A 22,537-nucleotide genomic window follows, 5' to 3' on the forward strand; every position below is an offset into this window, starting at 1 on the left:
CCACTCAAAACAAACTAGGTCATTTCGGGACTAACATATGGTTTAATTTTATTTCAATAATTCGCTTGCGCGTAGGGGTCTTTAGCAGTGGGAGGAAACCGGAGGGAATGGGGGAGAAATTGTGACCAATTGTACTGTCCAGCACCCATCCTATAAATATCCCAAAGGCGTTGTTCCCTGGTACGATTAATGTTAAAGGAGCTAAATCGCTAATATTTTGGACCTAGCAATTGGCACAAATGAGTCGCAACACATATAATAATGTAATATGAATTAATATAAATGTTTTACATTCAATCGTGTCCGTTTTACTGTGAATTGTCATCAGTTATGTTCGGCGAAATACGCCAGAAGTCTCAACCGCAAGTCGATCAGTTTCTAGCGTCTGGTTATTTCAGTCAACACCGATATTATTTATTGCGCATGCTCTCCAAATAAGAATATGATATCACCGTTTGACATGACTTGTTGAATATGTCTAGCCTCATTCTTTGAGCACCTTGTTACAAATGGCGCTGAAACGCATTATGGTACACGATTCGTGTACCAATGGTAAAATGTTTATTTTGTCTTAAATATTGGATATCAGAAGCTTATCTTTTCGAGGTAAGATCACAACACCAATGCTGATTTAAATTGCAAAACATTCGTGTTTTCAATGTCGAAGATTTTGGATGATATTGATTTACGGACTTAGCTACTTTAATCTGGACTGCTGAGATGATGGCGACCGAGTTGCCCCCACAACTCTGGTGAAAAGAGGGCTGTTTCTATCGTGTATTGATAACTGATATTCGTGACGATGTTTTATTACATGTCAAATATAATTATCAACACCATGTGATATTATAAGATAGACTCAACTATGTTACATAACATTGCTTCATTAACCCCTATTATACAGAAATATTGGCACAATAAATGCTTATTTACTAACTATTGATAATTCCAGGTTCAGGGGGTTAATCACCTAGACTCTAATTAGACATTGTGTTCGTGTACTAATGAACTGAAGCTGAATAATCATCAGAGATTAACATTATCCTTTCAGATTAACCTAATAATACAATAATCCCCCCCCCCTCCACACGCCGTTCCCAGAGTGTCTAATACTTTAAACTGTGCGTACAATTGGGCACTGGACGTTAAAGATCCGTTGGTAAGTTGAAGAAGAGTAGCCTGGATAGATTGCTTTGAAGTCATATTAGCAGTGCCGGATTATCCTATAGGCTTAACGGGATGAAGTCTATAGCCTCAACGTCTAGGGGGCATCCGGCCAACGTGCAATCTGATTAAAATACAGACCAAATTTCGTTTCGTTTTGTATACTTTCGATGTCCTACACTGCATGAAGCTCTGATCGGCTGTAGTGGGAGGTCGTGTCAGATGTCATATCTGCGGCTTTTGACCTATGACGTCAGACATTTGATTAACAAATTAGCGGTTGATGTTTCTATAGGGATACCCACAGTTCCGTGCATCGTACGCCAAGAATTCGCCGTAACAGACTGTTTCATTGGCTAATCCCTCAAATTAACAAGAACGAGGGTTATATAACAACTCTTCCAGACACTAGCGTAGTAAAGACAAGTAAAACAAAATTTTGAACTATAAAAAACGACACGAAACAGGTCAAGATGTATAATATTTTTGACACTGTCATAGGCTTTTCTTACATACACTGAACATTCGTCATCATCCCCGGCTTTCCTCTATTGTGTTTAAACCAGAGTTTCATCTATCACTAGCCGTGAAGGCGGCGGGGCGGGGGGTGGGGGGAGGGGGTGACTTATCAATGGAATAAACTATGACACTGAATATTATATCATTTTCTTCCTTGTCCCTTCATTATTAATATATCACCAATTCACAGAGCTGGGTATGATCTATATATATATATTTAACCACACACAAAAATTGACATAATACTAACAAGGAATCCATGTCATAAAATATTTCACGCACGATTTTAACATTTCATTAATCAGCCCTATGGGGTTTCTATTCTAGTATTTTGAATTTTTAACAAAAAAAAAAAAAATTAATTTATTTTAAATTGAAATTGATAAACGAAATGTGGTTTTCAGTGCATGTTTTTATTATTGTATTTATATTTAAGGCACGTTCACCTCACTGCTCTAATGAAACTAATATGTATTGAAATATTTACTCTCTACATGTATTCAGGTATACAATCTGATTAAAACACAGATCATATTTCGTTTCGTTTTTTATAGTTTAAAATTTCGTTTTACTTGACTTTATTACACTAGGATCTGGAAGAGTTGTTATATAACCGGCGTTTTAGTTGATGTGAGGAATTAGTCAATGAATCAATGTCTGACGTCAAAGGATCAAAAGTCGCTCGTATGACCACAGACGCGACCATCCAGCGGAGAGAGGGGGGGGGGGGGTATTTTGCCCAGACAGCGGCCTACTCTAACATCAAAATCCAACTGTCAAGGGTTCTTTTACGTGTACGCCCATGTGTACACTGGACCTCGGTTTTTCGTCCGTCCATACGACTAACGTTGGTCCTTAGTCCGACGAACGAAACAGAAGCAATCACTACCGCTATTTGATAGGGAAATTTATTTTTTGTCTTTCCAAGGTAACAGCTTTATAGCGAAACGAAATGTCCACAATAGAAAGTGCAGAAAGGTAGGACGTTGAGACCCTTTTCCAGTAGGAGAAAGCCAAACGGGTACCTGTATTAATGTGTAGACATCAATCATGTGATATAAGATAGATAAGTAGTTTATCGGTGTGTATATAATATGTATACACAGGTATAAGTGAAACACTACACTAGATGATAATATTTACCTACTATAATACGAGAGTAAGTAGGCGACTACCTGAATATCATCTACCTGAATAACATCCTACCTGTCTAGTCTACAGGTAGAGAGGACAACAGAAAGTTTTAGCTATTTGGTATCAGATGGATTTGACAAAGTAATAGTAAATAAATTGAATAGACCTTACGGTCAGGGGTACAGGTGAAATGAAATGGGGTTTAACGTCCTACTGTTCTGCTCCTACTGGGCTAATCAAGACGGGCATACGCCATACAGTGTACTATGAGGGAAATTTTGCCCGGACAGCGGCACTACGGCCTACTCTTATATCGAATTCCAACTGTCAAGGGATCTTTTACGTGCACGCCAAGGAATCTTTTACGTACAGCTGTCCTTGTCAGGCCCTCCGTTCTGCATCACTGACAAGGGGGAACCACGCCGGAAAATCTGGATGAACTTTCTCGGTCAATGCAGAGATCGAACACCCGACATCCAGGCTAGCGAGCCGGCGTCTTACCCACTTAGCCACCGTGACCCCCTGCAGGAGAAATGAAATGAAATGGGGTTTAATGTCCTACTGTACTGCCCCGAATGGGATAATGAATTGTTTTAATGGCATTTAGTAATTGAACTAGAGTATACAGGTCACAATTCTATGGAATGCAATTACTGCTTATTACTGAGCGACGTTTCGACTATGTTGCTCTATGGTATTGTCACTTGGCTCCTCCAGCCTAGTCGAAACGTCGCTCAGTAATAAGCAGTAATTGCATTCCATAGAATTGTGACCTGTTTATAGGTTAGTTTAGTTTATTTCATTGTAGACCCTCACCCAGCCACATCAAATGAAAATAAAAGCCCGAAAGTTTCCAGGAGTATTTGAGAAAGTTGCGATTGTGAAGAAAGAAAGAAACAACTTTACATATAAATTGTTATGCATCTCAAGTAATGTCTTGTTAAATGTTGAGTAAACATCTTTCACGTCTAACATCTAACGGTCATTGTTTGATGTGTGTAAATATGTCTGTTTCTTCTGTCAACATCAAGTTGGTTATATATAACCTACTCTATAATTACACACATCTTTACATCATGGCGGATTGGGTGGCCGAATAGTTAGCGCCTGCGCGTTGTATTATAAGGTCTGTCATTGAGTCAACTGGCGCGGTTTCGATTCTCCGCTTGTACGCGATAAGGAGTAGGGTTGCCTGTCCAACCTCGTGAGTTTTCCTCCCTCTGCTAAAGACCCCTACGCGTAAGCGAATTATTGATATAAAATTAAACCATATGTTAGTCCCGAAATGTCCCAGTTTGTTAGACCCTCGATTGTCATTACTACCGTTGTTAAGTCTCGATTATCTATTTTTACGGCTATTTCATCAACCACAAAACGTATCGAAATCCACTAAATATCGGAGTCAATATTATGGTCTGGATAAGTTAATTAATGTCTAATTAATAATTTAGATAACATTTCGGGCCTAAAAAAAGGACCTGCAATAATGTGTGTTTAAGTTCATCAATATCGGATGATAAATGTTATCCGGGCGGCGACGTTTTCTTCAACCCTCCATTGAATTCACACTGTCAAGAGTGTGTTTTTTCTCCGGGTTCTCCGGTTCCCTCCCAATGCTAAAGATCCCTACGCGCAAGCGAAATATTGAAATAAAAACAAACCATATGAGGGGAATTTTGCGCGGACGGGGCCCTTTTACGTGAACACTGTTCCTTGTTAGGCTCTACGTTCTGAAACACTGACACGAGTAAACCATGCTGGAAAATACCGTGAGCGAACACGAGACCTCCAGGTTAGCAAGCCAGCGTCTTACTCACTGAAACACCGCGGCCCCCGAACTCAGCGAGCCGCCGCTGGATGCTTTAGTTGCCGTGAAAAGATAAAAAGCATACCCTGTAACACCATGATTAGCATCTTTCTACTTTACATCTAGGTTATGAATATTAAACTGTGGTGATTGATAACACACCAAAGACAGCCATATCCGAATAAACAGAGTTCATTATCATATTTAACGTCTTGTCACCATGGTCAAAGGGAGATAATACGAAAGGAACGTTATCTTTAGGAGATTGTTTTTGAAGGCAATCAGTGTTTATAATAAAAATATTTGAAGAATTAAGATTCCACCATGATCCGTTATTAAAAGAGGTAACAGTAACTGAACAATCGTCAGTGTTCACTAATAAAATAATGCTTAACGATTTGATCGCTTCATCACTCTAAAATTGTAAATAGTGACTTGTAGAGACATGGGGTTTAACGTCCACTCGACACAAACTAGGTCATTTCGGGACTAAAATATGGTTTTTAATTTTATTTACATAATTCGCTTGCGCGTAGGGGTCTTTAGCAGTGGGAGGAAACCATGTGTTAGTCCCGAATTGGCCTAGTTTGTGTCGAGTGGACGTTAAACCCCATTTCTCTCTTTCTCTCATCACACCAGTGTAGAGGCGTGGTGACCTCTGATTCTTATGGGACGAACAACCAAGGTCCATGTGTATGTTTACACGTTGAGGTGCTAGTAAAATAACAGCCGCTGCATTGGTAAACATTTTCCTCATAACACACTACAGAAAGGTCAGACGTTAACCTCCAAATATCTACAGTAGACAATATAAACAAAGACGGTATTATAATATTTTATTAAGATAAAAAGGCTATAAAAGTTTATAATATAACATTTCTTACATTTCGTTATGTGTATGTACAAAAAATCTATTTGGATACTGTATTTCAATGAAATCGTCCAATATTTCAACTAGGTGTAGATATATAAATAATGCAACATCAAAGGGTGACGTCACATCTGTATTTTCAGTTTATATTAAACATCAACTATTATATATTATGGTCGGGAATATTCGTATTATAAAATGATTATATACACGTGTTCAAAAATAATCTCGTTATTTTTTTACAAATGGCGTCTCCATCTAGAGGAAATTATACATTTTTTGAGATTCAGTAATTTGTAGTGTTTTGTTCAGATTATGCTGTCGTGGCTTGTTCCTTCTAGTGACAATTGGATTAAAATACAGATCTATATTTCGTTTCGTTTTTTTATATTTCCAATGGCCTCCACTATATCAAGACCTGACCGTCTGTAGTGGGAGGCCGTTTCAGGGATCATACGAGCTTCTTTTGACCCTATGACGTTAATTATTCAATTAACCATTCAGCGTCTGGTTTTTTTTAGTGACTATTCGGAGATATTACTTTTGCTTTGATCTGTTTTCTATAGCGGCGAATATCTACCCAGAGTTCTTTCCTCGTGCAAGAACTTGACTCAACACCCCATTTGATTAGTTAATCGTCACATCAACAAGAACAGAGGTTATTTAACAACTGTTCCAGATCCTACATTAGTGAACGCAAGTAGATTAAAATTTTGAACTATAAAAAAACGAAACGTAAGGGGATGTGTATTTTAATCCGATTGTTCTAGTTCAATTAAAGTCTACCATAAATCATTATGTTAAAGAGTTAAAGGTGAAAGTTTGGACACGAATTAACAGCACCATAGTTTAGTCATCATGGTTCAATGATGTTTAAAGCTGCGATAACATCAGTGTCGGTATGGTGGATATTTGCCTGTAAATACAAAATAAGGGGAGATAAATCCAATGAAGAACACAAGTGAAATCGTCTCAGACTAATGATCTTTTAGAGGTATTTTGTAACTGGATAGAGCAATAAACTATAACACATACGTTTCCTTGATAACGTTGAGAGAATACTCTTCGAAACGTCGCCTGAATAAATGATGAATTGTTCTTCCATATAAGTATGTGTTATAGTTTATTGGTCTTAAACTACTAATTCTCTCTCAGTTGATTTCAACCATGTGTTGACCAACGGTATATATAGAGAGAAATGGGGTTTAACGTCTACTCGACACAAACTAGGTCATTTCGGGACTAACATATGGTCTAAATGTATTTCAACAATTCGCTTGCGCGTAGGGGTCTTTAGCAGTGGGAGGAAACCGGAGGACCCGGAGAAAACCCACGAGGTTGGACAGGCGACCCTACTGCTTGTCACGTACAACCGGGGATTCGAAACCACGCCAGTTGACTCAATGACAGGCCGTATGATACAGCACGCACGTGCTAAACATTCGCCCCCCCCCCCCCAAGGGTATAGAAAAAGACACAGGGTGAGGAAAAAAATCATTGTGCACACAGAGATATATCAGCTTCAAACTTCGAGAATAGACCTCTGCCCTGAATGGCCGCCATATCCAAAAATTGGAATACTATTTTGTAATGCGGTTTTAATCCGTTTTACATCTGTCAAACACAAAAAGACCAAATAAACCTATTAAATTTCATCTAATGGAAGCAGAATCAATACTTCCCCAAATTCTTGAAGTATGCTTTGTGTTTCCGACTAAATTCAACGATGTCGGTCATATAGCTTAGTGTCTGTTTTCATGCCTAGTTAACTGTAGACAGACAGCTTAAGTTCAGTATGGAAGAAAAGGTACATGACATAAAAAAACAAATTCTTCATCGTTCGATTAGGACAACGGATATTATTTTCGTCACTTGGATTGGAGGGGGCGAGGGGTGTGAGGAAGGATATTGTCATCTTTTTTCATGAAAAAATACCCATCAATGAATGAGGAAGGATGTTTTGTTCTACTTTAGTGCGAGGAAGCATATTTGTGGGATGAGGAAGGATGGATATTTTTAGACTTAGTTATTAGGCGAAGAAGGGTATTTTTAGACTTTGTTATGAGGTGAGGAAGATTTCGATTTTTGGCTAGCCTTGGTAAATGGAATCTATCAGTGGTATTATTTAAAAGGCGATTTTCCTAATTTATGACTGTTAACGTTTTGATACAATTGTAAATTCAAACACACTGTCTAACACAGAAATATTGACAAGCAAGTAATAAGGAAAAGGGTGAAAGCAAGAATTTCTATAAATAGAGAGGAACACCATTCGTCTACCATAAAATCAGGTGAAACACCCTCGTTCCATTCTTAATCCCAATAATCGAAATGGGTATTGAAAGCATGGCATGATGGCTACTGGTGGTCTGACTTTGATTATTGGTATGGGCGTACCCCCCCCCCACGCACCCACCCCTCCTTCCCCGCATTCCTTCTATCAAAGTGAGAATGTTATTAATTAATTAATAAGGCATACCAAGAGTATTATTAGTAAAAACGTAAACTGAAATATTTAAAGCATGTGTCTTTTTTATTGGTCGAGGGGTCATTTCTAAGTACAGATTTCAGGTATTAGCCAATAGAAAGGATGCTTTCTTAAAATCTGTTAGTTTAATCAGGGTCCAGGGTTTTAACAGGGGATACGGGGATTTGCAAAAGGAAGTATGGAAAAATAAAAACAATAATGGGATCTTACCTGATCCAGATGAATAATGTACGACATGCGTAGATCCACTTCTCTTCCATAAACAATATAATAATACAGCTGTACCACCTAATAACGCTAACCCTCCTAACACCAACAATACTATTATATAGGCTCTGAAACAGTTTAATACAATATAACAACACACCAACTATACTATAATATAGGCCCTGAAATAGTTTAATACAATATTATAATGACACACCAGCAATACTATTATATAGGCCCTGAAATAGTTTAATACAATATAATAACACACCAACTATAATACTATTATAATATAGGCCCTGAAATAGTTTAATACAATATAATAACACATCAACAATACTATAATATACGCTCTGCAATACTTTAATACAATATAATAATAAAACGCCAGCAAGACTATTATATATGCTATGAAATAGTTTAATAATAACGTTAACCATTTTAACACCAACAATATACTATTATAAAGGTATACTATTATAAAGGCTCTGACTCGAAATAGCTCAATAACGTTTTATATGTAAAGTTACATCTATTTTTTATTAATTTCAAAACGTCTCTGATATTTGTTTTTATATGCATATAAATTTATTATTTTTTGTGATAAGGTTTAGCCTGTCTCACTTTTCACCAAATGATTGGCGCAATATATCCCGGTTGGCGCTGACTTGTCATTACTCCATTTTATTCAAGATTTCTTTTATAAACAATATTTTATTTCATTTGAAATTGGGTTGAGGAACAGGCTAGGTCTATGTGGACCTCTTTCCAGTATAACTTTCTCGGCCAACACCGAGATTGAACTCGAGGCCGCCGTGTTAGCGAGTCGACACCACCTTAATCACTGACACACCGCAGGTCCGCAATGCATGGAATAGTCACTAATATTTTCGATGCGCAAGTTATAGTTTAATATATTAAAATAGTTTATAAAATAATATACAATAACTATGTTGGTAATATACATACGGTATACAGCAATGTCTGTTACTTCCAATGCCACAACATTCAAAGGCACATGAAATATATGTCGGTTGTCTGGCGAATATATTATCATATTTAGCACACTGAATAGATAGCACACCTGAAATAAATCATCATTGTTTAGCACACTGATTAGATAACACCAGAAATAAATCATCATATTTAACACACTGAATATAGATAAAACATTTGAAATAAATCACCATATTTAGCGCACGGAAATAATAAGACACTTGTTTGAAAACAATAATAATACACAGAGTGCACCATTCTTAAATACGCGAGAAGTTAATAATTATTTGGTTACTATTAAAATAAGAAAACAAATATTTAATTGATCCGAGTCGTCTGTCTATTCGGGTTTTATATTTGTTATAATTTCTTTTGGTGTAACAGCTTCCTATTGGTCTACGGTGCTGTGTGTACATTGACGTGCACGTAAAAGATCCCTTGACAGTTGGAATTCGATATGAGAGTAGGAAGTAGCGCCGCTGTCCGGGCAAAAATTCCCTTCACAGCACACTGTATGGTGTATGCCCGTCTTCATTTCGACGTTTACCCATTTCAATTCTACTTTTCTGCATTAATCGTTCCAATGGGGACGGGCATACGCAACGTTGTGTGCTATGACGGGAATTATGCCCCGGCTAGCGGCATTCCCGTTTTTTCGCTGCCAGAGCAAAATTCCCCTCATAGCACACTAGCCCGATTGGTGCAGAAAGTTGGAACGTTATTAGATTTTAAAATTTATCATTTATATTGAGATGAAGAGACACATGTTATACATGTCATTTTAATGTCATTTTATAAGTTTAACGATCTATCATGCGTCATAATATAAAGTTTCCCTGACACAATGTATTCTGCATGTGTGAATAATTATAACGCATCCATGCATGCATGTACATGTAATATTATAACAGGAGTGCAGACATATATTAAATAAAATGATATGGGTATTAAAGGAGGTAAATCTCTATTCTTTGGCACTTAAAAATCGACACAAATGGGTAGAAACGCATGTAATAATGTTATATGAATGTACATAAACTGATTTACATTCAATCGTTTCTGTTTTTACTGTTATTTCTAATCAGTTAGGTTCGGTGAAAAACGCCAACAATCCAAATGGCAGTCTTTGGGGTCTGGTAATTCCAGTCTACACCGGTAGTATTCTCTTGCGGGATATCTTTAGTTTCGTTCATTGAGTCGCTTCATTAAAAAATGGCGCTCGAAAGCATTCTGGCACGCGACTCGTATGCCAGTTTTAATATTTTCATTTTGTCTTAAATATTGGATATTAAGATAACAACATTAATGTTGATTTAAATCGACAAATGAATCGTGTTTGCAATGTGGAAGACTGTGGATGATATTGAGTTAAACGTCCAACTGTTCTGCTCCGACTGGGCTAATGACGAAATATATTGAGTTAAGGGAATTTTGCCCGGGCAGCGGCGCTACCACCAATGTGTACGCGGAACGTCGGGTTTTCGTCCCATCCGAACCACTAGACAGCTGTTCTTGTCAGGCACTCCGTCCTGCACCTCCCGACGAACTTCCTCTGCCAACACTGGGAGAGAACCCGCGAACTCCGGGCTAGCGCCTTACTCACTTAGCCACCGTGGCTTCCAGAATTTTAGACCCGTGGTTTCTTCATATTTACTATACTATGGAGAATATAATAATAATATTTTGTACTAGACCATTGTTATCTATTCTAAAAGTGTATTCAGGAATATAATCACCAGGATGTGAATGAGTATTAATTTTCATCATGGCTGCTTGGATTATAGTTTACAAACAGTGACGTTTTGGGTGGTGCCCTGGGCCAATCCCGTGATTGTATGCACCCATGATTCAACGTATATAGGACCTTGAACACAGAAATATGAGAAGATAAATATGTCAAAATACACGAAATAAACTTGTTATTCAAACAGCTAGTACACCAGAGTCATCAGTGATAATCTCAAATTTCAAAATCCTTGTTTCATTACACTGTTTGATTGGATGCTCGACTGAAATCGATACCCGTGGACATCGCCCCCCTCTGTACGTCATTGAAATGGATGCCCATGACCTACCCCCTCCAACACCCCCTCCCCTCCCTTGCACGTTATTACCTGGTGTTGTGTAATATACCATACCTTTACCGATGAAGGGGGTTGGGTGGCCGAATGGTTGGCACGTGCGCGCTGTATCATGAGGTCTGTCATTGAGTCAACCGGCGTGGTTTCGATTTCCCGGTTGTACGTGACAAGGAGTACGGTGGGTTTTCTCCGGGTCCTCCGGTTTCCTCCAAAGGCTAACATTAAACCATATGTTAGTCCCGAAATGACCTAGTTTGTGTCGAGTGGACTTTAAACCCCACTCCTCTCTCTCTCTATCTCCCCTTAAACGATGTAAGATTTAGAAAAGGAGCGGATAGTTCTCGCTAGTTAAAAAAAAATGATAATGAAAAGGGAATATGTTGCAAATTTCAGTCAAAATACTTTATTCTGTTTGAAGAACAGTGTAGTCCCGATTGTCATTGCTATCTTTGTTACGATAATAAACAAAGTTTCGGTTATCTATTTTTAATCAAATTATTAACTGGCAAATCCGTTGAAAGTCAAAACCATCCGATGGTCTCGAGAATTGATTATGGACTTGACAAGTTTATGAATGTCTAATTGATAATTGATATAATATTTGAGGCCAAATAAACGAATGATCCACAGTAAACAGATTTAACTCTTGAATAATGCATTTTAAAATAAATTCTATAGAATACAATTTAGTGAAGTTGAGAGCCACGGTGGCTAAATGAGTAAGACCCTGACTCGCTAGTCTGGAGGTCATGGCTTCGCTACACGAATTGGCCGAGAAAGTTCATTGGGATTTCCGGCGTGATTCCTCCTTGTCAGTGTCGCAGGAATGAGGGCCTGGCAAGGACTGCTGTCTAGTCGTTCGGATGTAACGATAAACCGAGTTTCCGTGAACACATTAGCGTACACGTAAAAGATCCCGTCGCAGTTGGAATCGATATAAGAGTGGACCTTAGCGCCGCTGACAGGGCAAAATTTCCCTCACAGCACACTGTATGGCGTATTAGCCCAGTAGGAATAGAACAGTAGAACGTTAAACACCATTTCATTTCATGTATTATTGATGTTGCGACTAGGCTACTCTATCTTCATGATAAAGGAGAGAGAGAGAGGGGTGGGGGAGAGGGAGAGAGAGAGAAATGGGGTTTAACGTCCACTCGTCACAAACTGGGTCATTTCGGGACTAAGATATGGTTTAATTTCTTTTCAATAATTCGCTTGCGCGTAAGAGTCTTTAGCAGTAGGAGGAAACCGGAGGACCCGGAGAAAACCCACGAGATTGGACAGGCGACCCTACTCCTTGTCACGTACAACCGATGAATCGAAACCACACCAGTTGACTCAATGACAGACCTTGTGATACAGCGCGCACGTGCTAACCATTCGGCCATCCATCCCCACTCTTCGTGATAAAGACGCGAGAATTCTGCATTATATTATGGTTTATTATTTACACCATTTGTATAAAGTTTATATAAAAAGTTGAGTAACTATAAATTAGAAACAGGATTATAATATGACACGAGATTGCACCTTGAAATTACGTGTAATCTGTAATTCTATTCTATATACTATACAAATGACACGAGTCCCTTGTTTACAATAAAGCACTGGCCGAGGGCGTTACAAATTTTGTGCACGTCATTGTTACATAATAATAAATGCAGTAATTGTGTATCTATAGAACATTATGCACACAGAGAATCATCTACTTCATACTTCGAGAATAAATCTCTGTCCTAAATGGCCGCCATATTTAACAATTAGTATACTGTTCTGTAATGCGGTCCTACACCTGTTACACACCTGTTACACATCTGTTACACATTAAACGACTTATTCTTCTTTTCAATTCTATTAAATAAAAGCAGAATATTTACCTCTTAAAATTCGCGAAATGTGCTCAGTGTTTTCGACTAAAATCGTCGATTTAGGACTTAAAATGGCGGTCAACTAGCTTAATGTCTGTTCTCAAGCGGAGATAATTGTAGACAGCATCAGTTTAGTATGTCAAACATTTGTACCTTGTGTTAATTATAATCCGAACCAAACAATTTACCTGACCATTTCAGGTTATAAAACTATCATTTAAGTTTAATATCTAGTAAAGCTGTATATGTTACCACCGGTGTATATAATAGAGTTGTATTCCGACGGGGGGGGGGGGGGTGTGATGACAAGGGCAGTTGGGACGAAAAACCGAGGTCCCGTGTATGCTACCACCGGTGTTTATAATATAGTTGTTTTCCGACCAGGGAAGGGTGGGGGGCGTGATAAGGACAGTTGTCTAGTTGTTCGAATTGGACGATAATCCGAGGTCTCGTTTATCTTTTGACGTGCACATTAAAGACCCATTGGCAGTTAGAATTCGATATAAGAGTAGGCCATAGTGCCGCTGCCCGGGCAAAATATCCCTCATAACACACTGTATGGCGTTTGCCCGTCTTCATCAGCCCAGTCGGAGCAGGACAGTAAGACGTTAAACCCCATTTCATTTTATTATAGAGTTGTATTTAACATTGGTCATTTCATTAGAAGCTAGAAATGCATTCCTGAATTTTCTATTTTCAATATTTCAGGGAAACGTAATTAAAGTCAGATCATATACGATAATAATTGTTAAATTTAAATTCTGCATATACTGCCATAGACACCTATACTGAATAAAATACACCAAAAGTTTATATTCACAGCTTTATATATATTCCACAATAATATTCTTCATTTGTCAATTCTATCTATTTTCTACAAAGTTCAATTAATATTATTATTATTATTGTTCGATTTATATAGCGCTTCATTACACATGAGTGTTTCTAAGCGCATTCACAACATCACAGTTCAAAAACATTTTTGAAATAAGTATGTTTTTTAAGTTAGTCTTAAAGCTCTGGATGGAAGAGGACTCTCGAAGAGTTTTTGGAAGATCATTTCACATTTTAGCTGCTCTGACGGAGAAAGCATTCTACTATGAAATCTGGTTATTGATAAACTGCGATTCATTGACAATAAACTGCGATTCAAACTAAAGGTGCTTTCTATGTTCAGCTCTATTCTATTCATTAATTCAAGAGTAGTTAAAGCAAATGCTAAGGAATTCTACAAACCAATGGCGTCACGCGGCTTAACATGATGGGAATTTGGAGGGAATTTTTTTAATATATTCATGTAACCTTTAACTTGATAACAAAACATTAATATAAAAATCATTTCAATAATAATACAACGTAGTACAAGGTAGATAGTACCATAATAGGCTAATAATAATGAATGATATAAACGTAATTTTATTAATTGGACAGATTTCTTCGTTTGTTTTAATTTTATATTACCAGTTTAAGATATCACATTGAGTTTTATTGCACCTGTATAACTGTCATAGGTCTATACTATCAGAGACATACGACGCATGACGCATACCTGAGAGACGCCATTACTGGTCATGGTTGACTTGACATCGCCCTACTTTCTATACGACGTTTAACATTCTAGTCAAATACCTGCACTCAAATAGCCATCTTTGCTTCTTGGTGTCCTAGAAACTTAAGGTCTCAGGGATTGTATTTTATAGAATACGATCGAACATGTTTATAAAATAAAGGGGGGTAATTTGTAATTATAGGTAAACGATAAATAGGGATATGACACATTAACTATGAATGTCACGACAATACCTAGTCAGGTATAGGTTTATTTATTGCTTTGTAACGCTATTGTTGTGATATAAACAAAATCTTATAAACTTAATATTGAATGGTATGAAGTATCATATATCCCAAATACATATACACATGTTTTTTTTAGCAGGAAAATATTCACAAGTAGTTGTTTATTGTTCTTTTAAAGCAACGTAGTTTGAAGATGGTCTTGCTCGATTCATTCGACAATAAGACAGTGGCGAATATATTTTCACCTGACACACCTGGATACACCTGTACTAATATATAAATAATAAAAACTATTTACCTGTGATGTATGATAAAATCACAAAGAAAATCCTCATCAACATCTTGTACATTTTAAAAACAGATTAACCGTACACAATTACATAAACTAGTAACGTGACCTACATTCTTCAATAACGAAACGGTTAATACAATAGATTGACTGGATATCCGAGTACAGATGAATGTAGTCACAATCGACCAGGTCCTTTATAAAGATATCTTGTATGACTGGATGTTTATAAATTATGTTATTTAAGTTAAGAATAACCAGGCCAGGCCTGTGTTTGGTTGACATGCCTCGAGGGACACTGGAGAGAGAGAGAGTTCAATTTCATTTGTGAGCAGGGGTCTCTAGCAGTGCGTGGTTTGACAGGCGACCATACTTATTGTAGCTGATAATCGAAATAAAATGAAATGAAATGGGATTTAACGCCTACTGTTCTGCTACTATACTGGACTAATGAAGACGGACATACGCCATACAGTGTGCTATGAAGGAAATTTTGCCCGGGCAGCGGCACTATCGGCTACTTTTATATCGAATTCCAACTTTGTTTTCCGTCTCATCCGAAGGACTGGACAGCTGTCCTTGTCAGTCCCTCAGTTCTGCACCACTGACAAGGTGAAACCACGTCGAAAAACCAGGATAAACTTTCTCGGCCAATGCTGGGATCGAAAGCTGATAATCGAAACATGACAGACCTTATGATCTAAAGCGCTTACCTCCAACCCGTTTGTTAAGTTGACACTAGCGAAATTACTGTAGGTTTTATTGACATGAAATTGGACATTTTAAGCCTGGATTGCCTCTATAATAAATTCGGCAAACTTATTCATGGGGTCGTCTTGTTAATTTTACCTAGAGAGAGAGAGAGAGAGAGAAAGGGGGGGGGGGTAATGTCCTGTCATAGAGGTAGTTAGCAGTAGGGGGAAATCGGGGGACCTCGTATATTCTGGGAATTAAAACCACGTCGCTTGACTCAATGACAGACCTTACGAACGCATATCTTAGACCATTCGACCACTCCCACCCCGGCAAAAGTTGCCACCCATTCCCAGATTCATTCGCGAGCCTGTCTACCAATTACATTTATTATTAAAACATTTAACCTATCTCTTATTCTCCCGGAGGGCGGGGGCGAATGGTCAGCGTGTGTGCGTTGTATCATAAGGTCTGTCACTGAGTCAACTGGCGTGGTTTCGATTCCTCGGTTGAACGTGACAGGATTAGGGTCGCCTGTCCAACCTCGTGAGTTTTCTCCGGGTTCTCCGGTTTCCTCCAACTGCTAAAGACCTCTACGCGCAAGCGAATTATTCATATAAAAATGAACCATGTGTTAGTCCCGAAGTGACATAGTTTGTGTCGAGTGGACGTTAAACCCCGGCCCACCCCACCCCCTCTCTCTCTCTCACCCTCTCTCATTCTCCTGAGATATAGTTTTTATTTAATGACTAGACAAATCTATAAATATACCTGGCATGTCTTCCTGAATCAACTATCTTCACGTGTATGATATTTGATAGACTTGTTTATATTATTGTTTAACATGCATATTTTCTTACGATATTCACTTGTGATAAAGTTTAAAAAAAAAACTAACAGGACATGATTCTGTTTGAATAGGATAGCTTTAGTGAATATAAAAACCCAATCAAGTCCCACGTGTGTAAGCGTGTCATTTTTTGACAATCCAGAGAGAATTGGAGCGGGGTTGTAAATTAAAACCACATAAACGGATGTCAAACATGTATTATGTAAGAGCTAAATCTGTCTATTGCAGGTCTTTCTTTAGGCCTGAAATGTTATCTAAAATATTAATTAGACTTTTATTAACATGCCAAGCCTATTAACAATTCTCTAAAGCATCGGATGGCCGATATTAAAATGGATTTAAACATCGGCCAGATTTAATAGTTTAACGATAAAATTGTCAATAGAATCTAAGAATCTGTTGTCACGTACCGTTGCTAAGATAATAAATAATCTACGCTATATCTTCGAATAGTTATTACTTCTCCCAGTAACTTGAATGAAATTTTCAATATATTCATTTTGCATTATCTATTTTTGGACTTTTATAGCAAGAACGGTCAGCTCTTTATCTAAATCTTACATAATGTATCTTTAAGTAGTATAAGCTGTCTACAAATAAAATGAAAAGAAATGAAATGAAATGGGGTTTAACGTCCCACTGTTCTGTTCCGACTGGGATAATGAAGACGGATATACGCCATATACAGTGTGCTATGAGGGAATTTTTTCCTGGTCAGCGGCACGTGGCCTACTTTTATATCGAATTTCAGTTGCCAAGGGATCTTTTACGTGCACGCCAATGTATGCACGTGACATCAGTTTTTTGTCCTATTCGAACGACTAGACAGCTGCCCTTGTCAGGTCCTACGCCCTGCACCACTGAAACCAAATCAACTTTCTCGGTCAATGCACGGATCGAAAGCCGTCAATCTATATTTGACACTTTAATGTGCTTTAAATAAAGTTCGCTAAACGTGATTTTAGCGCTATGGAATTTCAATAATGGTTCAATTTCGTTCAGTATTTAGAAATATATGATGAAAAGAAATTCTGTTGATATATGCTACCCCTTATGTAATTGTTGATATATGCTACCCCTTATGTAAATTGTTCACTTTAATTTTTCTATCTACTTGCTTCACTTTCGTGGTGGAAATGTCCAGATATCTTGCAAGTTGAAGTTTCCGCCATTTTTCAACTACTGTAGACTGATCACCAATGCCAAGTTGTTTATTGTCGAATGACGTCATGACATTAACACGCCTGCTGCCACGTTAAGTTGATCGCGAATTATAATTGATGGGTCATGTTTTAATCCGGTATATTCTGGGTACATATTAACCATGAGAAATTTGATATAATCCGAGATATGCAAATCACACATCGTTATGTAAAATAATAACGTTAAAACAGAATTTTAAAAAGCCCCCTTTATCGCTGCTTTGTCAAACAGTAAGTGCAGAGGGACTGCACCACACATAATTTACACAAACACAAATACATGGACAAGACATCATACTCAGAAAAACACAAATAAACAAATAATTTTAAAAAAGTGAATAGATCCTGGGGCTACCCATAAGCGTCCACTGCGCTGTAGGCCTACAGTCTCAGGCCTGTAGTAACATAGACTTCACTCAAATTTGAAAACAATCAGGAATACAGCCCAAAGAAACCATTGTGTAATGTCAGCATGAGTCATGATATGCTATATACTACAAGAAATACGAATGTAAGCATATTGTAGTAAAATTCAACTAGGCCTATACAAGTACCACACCGGTGAAATGTATAAAACAAAAGTTGTCTAAATCTAAATGCTCTAAATTAATCAAGAAACGTTTCAGTATTCAATGGAATCGAGGTATATTGAATACATTTAGGGAACATGTTCCATCCGTCACAAAAAAACAAACAAAACTGAATACAAAGAAGTAATTGTGTACCACCTTTGGTAGTGCATTTAAAATAAAGAGATTTTATTCGGGAAAGAAATAGTTCCATATTGTTACATATTGTCAAAAAACGTAATGCGTGTGAATAGTAAACACTATATAGCGTGGTATCTTTACATTATATTAGGACTGTCACTCTATACTAATGGTATCGTATTACGAATGGCACCTTCTTTTCTTACTATTTCTTCAAATGGAATGAAAAATCGAGGTTCCGTGTACACGTTGCATGGGGATTCTAGTACATGTATTTACCAACTTACCGATATCACACATTACTTTTCTTAAGCCATTGGACAGGGATTCTACACGAGAGCAGTGTTCTGTGACATAAGTAAAGATTTACTATGTCACAAGCTTGAAGCTGTGGGGCGACATCCCTCAATGGATTCACAACTATTTAGAGGGAATAAAACAGTCTCCTCCTCCACCAAAACGATTCCCTCGGGCGTGCCACAGGGCTCTGTTATTGGTCCTCTCCTTTTTATCATTTATATAAATGCCATTGTAAATGATATCACATGTTCCGACTTTTCGCTGACGACAATTCCCTTTATCTGAAAATTGATAGCCCAACTAAATTCGCAAATATTCTAAACAATGATCTGGATAAAATTAACTGATGGGCTAAAACATGGCCGGTATTCTTCAACACACTGTCATTGAGTCAACTGGTGTGGTTTCGATTCCCGGTTCTACGTGACAAGGAGTAGGGTCGCCTGTTCAACCACGTGGGTTTTTTCCCAGGTCCTCCATATTCCCCCCGCTGCTAAAGACCCCTACGCGCAAGCGAATTATTGAAATAAAATTGAACCATGTGTTAGTCCCGAAATGACCTGCGTTGTCTCGAGTGGACGTTACCCCCACCCCCCGCTCCCTCTCTCTCTCTCTCCCTCTCACTAAAGCCCTAAGCACTAGCACTGACAACCAAACCGAACTCTACATCACCAAACATTACTCTAAATAGTGTTCATATCAAGGAGGTCTCCGATCACAATTAAACATTTAGGCTTAACTTTTCAAGGAATCTGCAATAAACATATTAACGGCATGATTGAAAAAACCCCACAGCAAATCTGCCAATCGTTTAAGATCCCTCAAATACAGACTTAACCGTAAATGTTACAAACCATCTATACCTCTTTCTTTCTACCTCATTTTGATTATTGTGACGTCATTTGGGACAACTGCACGGACCAACTAGCTAACAAATTAGAGCACCTACAACTGGATGCACTTAGCTGGTACTGTAAGGGGTACCATCCATGGACTGTTTTATGAAGAAACCAGTTTTATTACACTAAAAGAGAAACGCAGAAGACATAAACTTAAAGGTCACCGGAAAAGCATCTTTTTTTTTAAAAATAATGCAAGTAATAATGTCAACATATCCTTTCCATAAGTATAACCCGAACCCGAATGTCAATATTATCTGCAAAAGGTAAATTTCAACATTAGTAATATGAGCAGAAGGGCTAAAATGACGTCACAGATACGGAAAGTTACGACTACCCACGAAGAATGGCGGAAATTAGTAATGTTGAAATTTACCTGTTGCAGGTAATATTGACATTCGGGGTCGTGTTATACTTATGGAAAGGATATGTTGACATAATTACTTGCTTTATTTAAAAAAATTATGAACCTTTTCCGGCGACCTTTAAATTCATTCATAAAATTATAAACGGCCTTTCTCCATATTATAATCCCCGAAAAACAAGTCTACGCGATTATCTCTAATTCAATATCTCTAAATATTTTCAATTCGAAACTTATGGCGCAAGATTCAACACCAACCGCGTTTGAGTCCCGAGGACTTGGACCTAACTAGAATTGCGGGGCCCCTAACGCGACGAAAAGATTATTTCATATCACTTTGAATGGCATGGTCTGTAATACAAGAATAATTACATAATAGCTGATCACATACGAAATATATTCAGTTCCCAATGGCATACAATGCGCGGAAATGATTTTTTTCTTTTTTTTGCCATGAACCGCCCCCCCCCCCCCTAAACCGCGGGGCCCTGAGCCTGGGTGGTTTCATGTGTAAGGTGATACTTTAACTGAAAAACGTGTAGCTTAATTAACCAATTATCTGTGGGTTACTGCGTAGATAAAAAGCTTAAATACAACGATCACCAGTAATTTACTTCACCAAATCGTTTAAAGACAAAATAATATGCAACATAATAATGAATCAACAGGCTAATAGATGCAAAAAGTTTGCTAATAATTTGTTTCAAATTTGTATATGATCGAATTAAGTCATCAAGTTCTGTTTTGTCTTTTCAGGTAGTTACAATTGCATTTCAAATGGTAAGACACTTTTTTACAAACAAAATATAAAGACATAATGCTCAATGTTTAAAAGAGTTTGAAATAGGCACAACTGGATTGCAACGCATGTAATGATGTAATATGAATGTTTATAAACTGATTTCCATTCAATAGTTTCTGTTTTTACTCGAACACATTCTGACGCGATTCGCGTGCCAATTTTAAAATATTCTTTTTGTCTTGAAGATTGGGTTTCATCAGCCCAAGATATCAACATGAATGTTGATTTAAATTGACCAATAAGTAGTATTTGCAATGTCGAAGACTGTGGATGATATTGAGTCAGCGACTTGCCTCTTTTAAAATACGCAGCAAATGTTTTTATACGGTACTTTAATGATCAGATATAACGTCACAAGAGAGAAAGAGAGAGAGAGAGAGAGAGAGAGATAGAGAAATGTGATTTAACGTCCACTCGAAACAAACTAGTTCAATTCAGGACCAACACATGGTTCAATCCTACTTCAATAATTCACTTGCTCGTAGGGGTCTTTATCAGTGGGAGAAAACCCACGAGGTTGGACAGGCGACCATACTCCTTGTCACGTACAACCGGGGAATCGAAACCCAGCCAGTTGACTCAATGACAGACCGTATGATACAACAAGCACCTGCTAACCATTCGGCCATCCAACCCCCACAAAGCCACAAAAATGAGTAGAGCATAGCTGGTTGCAAAACTGTTTTAGTGATAACATTTTCAACTAGAACTCAGAAGAATGACTACTGACGTGTTTCGGCTAAATGTTTCACGTGGCGTCACCATTTCACTTGTATTTTCAAGGCTTAAATAGCCTTTATCAAGCGTGGCGCAGATAATTTACCTCCCGCCCCCTTTATCTTTTCCCCCCTTTTGCATGCCGATCTTTCTTGCCATTTTGGTGTATAATTGAAGGAAAAGGTTTGAATATACGTTTTCTGCCAGGTTTTGGTGAATATTCATGATTTGGAGGCAGAAGGATACACGAGTTAAGAGTTGGGTTAGGTTGAAATGTAGGGCGGAAAATTGCATGTTTACTTGTCCCTACTTCAGGCTTTTGTATCTCAAGGTTTTTTATGAAGAACCTCATACATGCTTTAGGTCAAGAGGTTGTCACATGTTGCTCTATCTGTGATAGAAGCGTTCTACCCAACGGAAATTTGGGGAAAAGTTAGGGGCGGTCTACGAGACGAGAATTAACATTAAAGTCAATGGGGAAACATTGGTGATCTGTGGCCATAAAAATTAGTTAGCCCCCTTGCGTTCATAATTTGTACTTACATTGTTTTGAAAAAAGTTATTACCTATATATCTTCTGTATTTTACGCTATCGACAAAGTCACGCCATGTCACGCTACACACGGTTACATCCATACACCATCAACTACTGAGTATAATATCGTCTGATACCTATTAACGCGGACAACCTGCCATTTTGAAATTAGTTGTTAGTAGAGGTTCCCGGGCTTCATATGTGCAAAGGGCAAGGGTCATTGAATAGCTAGGTCACCAGATAA

The 22,537-nt window shown here is 37.9% G+C and overlaps 1 long non-coding RNA gene across 1 annotated transcript; it reads right to left on the reverse strand.

Annotated features, from left to right (window-relative positions):
- Window positions 1-5,443: 5,443 nt before the first annotated feature.
- On the reverse strand, window positions 5,444-15,376 carry LOC126828625 (uncharacterized). The gene is made up of 4 exons (XR_007683177.1): window positions 15,231-15,376; window positions 9,160-9,274; window positions 8,194-8,318; window positions 5,444-6,411 (listed from the first exon to the last, which is right to left on the reverse strand). It is a non-coding gene; the product is annotated as an uncharacterized LOC126828625 (long non-coding RNA).
- Window positions 15,377-22,537: the final 7,161 nt, after the last annotated feature.

This window comes from Patella vulgata, chromosome 7 (assembly GCF_932274485.2).
Source record: "Patella vulgata chromosome 7, xgPatVulg1.2, whole genome shotgun sequence".
Classification (NCBI taxonomy): domain Eukaryota; kingdom Metazoa; phylum Mollusca; class Gastropoda; family Patellidae; genus Patella; species Patella vulgata.